This window comes from Bufo bufo, chromosome 3 (genome assembly GCF_905171765.1).
Source record: "Bufo bufo chromosome 3, aBufBuf1.1, whole genome shotgun sequence".
NCBI lineage: Eukaryota > Metazoa > Chordata > Amphibia > Anura > Bufonidae > Bufo > Bufo bufo.
Window position 1 is genome coordinate 297,934,584 of NC_053391.1, and position 6,017 is coordinate 297,940,600.

Here is a 6,017-nt window from a genome sequence, read left to right on the forward strand (position 1 = left end):
CTGGAGAATTAGAGGAAGAGAAGATTCCATACCGCTTTGAGTACTGGTTCTGTCCTGCCCAGCCAGTTCCTGAATAGGATCTTCTGTCTGTTCCTCAGAGGCTGAAGGTCCCTGCTCTGGTTCCACAGAACAATGGGACTGTGTTTCAAACGCCATCAATGCTTGTATCAGCTCTGCTTTGGTCTGGTTTGTTGTGTCCAGCCGTCTCGCCGCACAGAGGACCAGCACTTCAGCTTTGGTCCTGTTCCTATACACATCTGCCATCCTAGCAGCGGTTTTCTCAAATAAAAGACAGGAAAGAAAACAAGAGAAGGGGGGGGGGGGGGTCTGTTCTGCACGTATATATGTTAACTGACAATTAGTATGCACTGAGTCCTTCTTTGTGAACTGTCGTATCCTTCCCAAGGATACTCCAGCCCTTAAGTGTAAGGGTAAATTTATTAAACCAAACACTTAATGTCTTTAACAGTGTAAAAACAAGAACACTATCCTACCGCTTGCCACCAATCTTTGACAATCCCCACTCAATAGGTCACGTCACTGGGGTGAATTATACTAGTGAGCTCATCAAGTTACCACATAAATTCCCACCCACCTTTTCTAGATGACGGAATTATGCTAACTTACTCCCCTAGATTCTAACATCCCAATATTTTCTATCAAAATAGCTGCCACTACCTATACTATAAGGCAATAGGGGCCTATACTCAGATATTCTCTCAACCCAAATTTAACACAGGTTATCTATATGGGACCTAAAATCCTCTGAAACACTACTGGTAACGTTATTCCCTCCGAAAGAGCAAGTTCTATAAGACCACAAGGAAGGGACTTATTAATGTTTAAATTTAATATACAATAGTGCAGTGCAATACAAAAAGAAAGATAAAAGATAAAACAAAATATACATACAATAATAATGCAGTAAACAGATAAAATAAAAGGGATAAAATACGGAATATTGGCTTACTGAGATGCAGCAGTTAAATTCCGGCTGTCGGGACAGCTGAAGATATGGGCAGTCACTCCAAACGATGTGGATCCCCAAAATGGCTGACAATTAACTGTTCCTAAACACCCATTTTTATCCCCCCTCAGCCGAGGGGTGGGCTGTGAGGGAACCTCCTCCTTTCGGTCCGGCCTTCTGGGACATCTGATATTATTCAGGTTTCTGCCCCACCTTCCCAGAAGACTGACTGAGGTGGCAATATGAATCACGGCGATTCCTCGCTGTATGACAGGGACTGCGGGTACAGGTATGATCCCATAATCTGAGTCGCTTCGTCCTGGTCATACAGACACCAAATATGATTGAGTTATGGTTTCCAGAAGGCCAGATCCTGAATAACGAGAAATGCCTCCTCTCCAGTTAGTATGGCGCGCATAGACTCTGCCCGAAGCCCATGTCAGGCTGAACACAATTATTAGGGTTCTGAGGCTGTGGGTGCCATGAGGTCGGAGTTATGGCTTCTGATATTATTTCATTCATCTACTGAATGGCTTAGACCACCCACTGGTCTAGCAGCCAACATGTCTAGGGTGGCTGTGCATTTTAAGTATCCCCCTCCCAGGTCTTCATTAGGATGTCAAAATGGTTTTCAATTAGCAGGCCTGTGCTAAATGGGGGCTTCCTCTGATAATGTGGAGTTTCTCACCTAGTCTTCAGACACGCTGGCATCAAGAGGAACCATGTGCATTTGCTTAATAGATCAATTAGCCTCTGCTATACATTTAGCTATTGATAATGTAAGTCTAGGAGAATATGAGACTATATCTATCTATCTGCCCTATTTACCTCAGATTTCGTTACAGCGTGGGACTTCGGTCGCCATGTTGATAGGACTTGGCTGACAACCCACAGTGTTAGAAGAAAGAAATAGCCTTTTCAATCAATTCCTTCTACCTGGATGAAGTTCCTCTACCTGGATGTAGTCTGTACAAACCAGGTTTATTCACTTTAGCCCCCTCAATCCAGTGTGCAGCACGCGTTGTCTCTGAGGTAACTACTCAGGAATACATGCGACCACCTCAATGAGGTTAACCGAGACTGTAAGAAACAAACTCATGTGGTGCTATACTAAATTTTAAATTACATGCAAATACTAAAGTATTCAGATCAGCTGCTAGTTTGAAAAATATTAAATATTTTTGTGGCACAATCCTTTTTAATGTCAGTGAACAGAGCTGATTGTGATTACAAACACCACCACTGGATCTCCTACATCTTCCTGTGCATGTACCCATAGATGTAGGAAAAAGGGTTAATGAGTAGATAAATTTAGGCTAAAGCTACACAGAGATCATGGGTTGGAATGACCAGGAATCACAGTGTAGCACGGCAGCCACAGAAATGATGAAGTTACATTGTTACATAGTTGTTATGGTTGGAAAAAGACCAAAAGTCCATAAGTCCAACCTGTAATCCTCCATACTGACCCATGGAACAACTCCCTGGATCAATATCCATCTTCTTTTTAAAAAGGGGTTCAGCCAAAGGGAAAGGGTGTGTAAAAGTTTTTCTATACATTGTCATAAGTCACAGCAAAATAATTAACCTCCCCCAAAACACAACCTCACAAGCAGCACAACTTGCATGTTTGTTGCAACTGTGACCCCAGAAATGTAAAACAATGCAGCCCTGCTGCCCTGCTACGCTGCCCAAGATGGCCATATAGCCGAAGGCGCTAAAGTTGATACTAGAGATGAGTGAATCAAAGCTTGACAAAGTGGAATTCGATCCGAATTTCAGGAAAATTCGATTCACAATGAATGCAAATTTCCTCGCGCTTCGTGGTAACGAATCGCAATTTTCTCTAAATGGCGGCTACACATGTGAGGACTGAGGACATGGGGCAAGGAACTCTGGGAAGGTGGCGACCACCCCATATTGACATGCCTGCATGCAGCCAAGAGCAGCCAGCCCTGTGATGTCACAGCCCTTTAAGTACGGCAGCCATTTTAGATTCTGCCATTTTTCCAGTGTTCAGAGTGCAGGAACAGCACCGTGTGAAGTCTAGTGTTGATCGAGCACCAAAGTGCTTGGGTGCTCTGGTGCTTGAGTAAAACACTTTGGGATGCTCAGGTGCTCTACAAAGCACCCGAGCACAATGGAAATCAATGAGAGAACCAGAGCATTAAACCAGGCACCCCCTGCTCTGAAGAAGGAAGGGTGTCTGGTTCACAGAAAACGTCAGAAATTAAAGTAGACACCACTGAAATGTTGCGGGAGCAGCATGGGGAGGATGTCTGGATGCATCTTGGACTCCCAGGTCGATGCTGGTAAAAATGTTGTCCGAGTAGTACGCCACTTTTACAGACTGACAATAATACACACAAAACCAAAGATAAAATAGATTTTAGAGGAAAACTTGTTAGGAAACATTCTTTCCTGTATACAGGGAGTGCAGAATTATTAGGCAAGTTGTATTTTTGAGGATTAATTTTATTATTGAACAACAACCATGTTCTCAATGAACCCAAAAAACTCATTAATATCAAAGCTGAATATTTTTGGAAGTAGTTTTTAGTTTGTTTTTAGTTTTAGCTATTTTAGGGGGATATCTGTGTGTGCAGGTGACTATTACTGTGCATAATTATTAGGCAACTTAACAAAAAAAAATATATACCCATTTCAATTATTTATTTTTACCAGTGAAACCAATATAACATCTCAACATTCACAAATATACATTTCTGACATTCAAAAACAAAACAAAAACAAATCAGTGACCAATATAGCCACCTTTCTTTGCAAGGACACTCAAAAGCCTGCCATCCATGGATTCTGTCAGTGTTTTGATCTGTTCACTATCAACATTGCGTGCAGCAGCAACCACAGCCTCCCAGACACTGTTCAGAGAGGTGTACTGTTTTCCCTCCTTGTAAATCTCACATTTGATGATGGACCACAGGTTCTCAATGGGGTTCAGATCAGGTGAACAAGGAGGCCATGTCATTAGATTTTCTTCTTTTATACCCTTTCTTGCCAGCCACGCTGTGGAGTACTTGGACGCGTGTGATGGAGCATTGTCCTGCATGAAAATCATGTTTTTCTTGAAGGATGCAGACTTCTTCCTGTACCACTGCTTGAAGAAGGTGTCTTCCAGAAACTGGCAGTAGGACTGGGAGTTGAGCTTGACTCCATCCTCAACCCGAAAAGGCCCCACAAGTAGAGTTGAGCGAACACCTGGATGTTCGGGTTCGACGAGTTCGGCCGAACTTTCGAAAAATGTTCGGGTTCGGGATCCGAACTCGACCCGAACTTCATCCCGAACCCGAACCCCATAGAAGTCAATGGGGACCCGAACTTTTGGGCACTAAAAAGGCTGTAAAACACACCCGGAAAGGGCTAGAGGGCTGCAAAAGGCAGCAAAATGTAGTTAAATCCCCTGCAAACAAATGTAGATAGGGAAATGATGAGTTAACATAAAATAAATAAAAATTAAACAATATTAATTGGAGTGAGGTCCCATAGCACAGAATCAGGCTTCAAGTCACCCACCAATGGAGAAGGTCACTTACTATTATTTTGACCACAGCACCCAGACAAAGGAGAGAGGTCCCACAGCAGAGAACCAGGCATCATATCACCCACCACAGGAGTAGGCCACCATTTAGTTACTTTGACCCCTACACCCAGACGGAGGAGAGAGGTTACACAGCAGAGAATCAGGCATTTAGATCACCCACCACAGGAGTAGGCCACCATTGAATCAGACCCCGGCAACCATGTCAGATGGCACAAGCATAAGCTTTATATCAATCAGCACAGGAGAAGGCGACTTTGACAGACTTTGACCACTACACCCAGACGGAGGAGAGAGGTTTCAAAGCAGAGAATCAGGCATTTAGATCACCCACCACAGGAGTAGGCCCCAATTTAATGGGACCCCGGCAACCATGTCAGATGGCACAACCATCAGCTTCATATCAATCAGCACAGGAGAAGGCGACTTTGAAAGACTTTGACCCCTACACCCAGACGGAGGAGAGAGGTTTCACAGCAGAGAATCAGGCATTTAGATCACCCACCACAGGAGTAGGCCCCCATTGAATCAGACCCTGGCAACCATGTCAGATGGCACAACCATCAGCTTTATATCAATCAGCACAGGAGAAGGCGACTTTGAAAGACTTTGACCCCTACACCCAGATGGAGGAGAGAGGTTTCACAGCAGAGAATCAGGCATCATATCAACCACCACAGGAGAAGCCACCATTTAGTTACTTTGACCCCTGCACCCAGGAAGAGGAGAGAGGCACCACAGCACATATTCTGGCATCATATCAGCCACCACAGGAGAAGCCACCATTGAGTTACTTTGACCCCTGCACCCAGGAAGAGGAGAGAGGCCCCACAGCACATATTCTGGCATCATATCACACACCACAGGAGAAGGCCTCTTTCAGTGATTTAGGCCTTTGGACCCAGACAGAGGAGAGAGGTCAGAGATTAGCTTCATATCCCCCAGCACAGCAGAAGACCGCTTTATTTGACTTAGGCCTCAGCACCCAGACAGAAGACAGAGGTAGCATGGCAGAGGTTATGGCTTCATGTCACCCGTTAGTTTAACCGGCCACTTTCATCTGGTTAGGCCCCGGCGCCCAGACAGAGAAGAGTTTCATTCAACTGTGGGTTTCATAAAATTTGTATCAAATAAAGAAGTGGCCCGTAGCACAACAAGACATGTTTTAGGCAGTTAATAAGGACTACTCTGCACAAGGGAGGGACAGGTCCTGTGGGATCCATGCCTGGTTCATCTTTATGAAGGTCAGCTTGTCCACGTTGGCTGTGGACAGGCGGCTGCGCTTGTCAGTAATGACGCCCCCTGCCGTGCTGAATACGCGTTCAGATAAAACGCTGGCCGCCGGGCAGGAAAGCACCTCCAAGGCATAACATGCTAACTCTGGCCACGTGGACAATTTCGAAACCCAGTAGTTGAATGGGGCCGAACCATCCGTCAGGATGTGGAGGGGTGTGCAGACATACTGTTCAACCATGTTAGTGAAATGCTGCC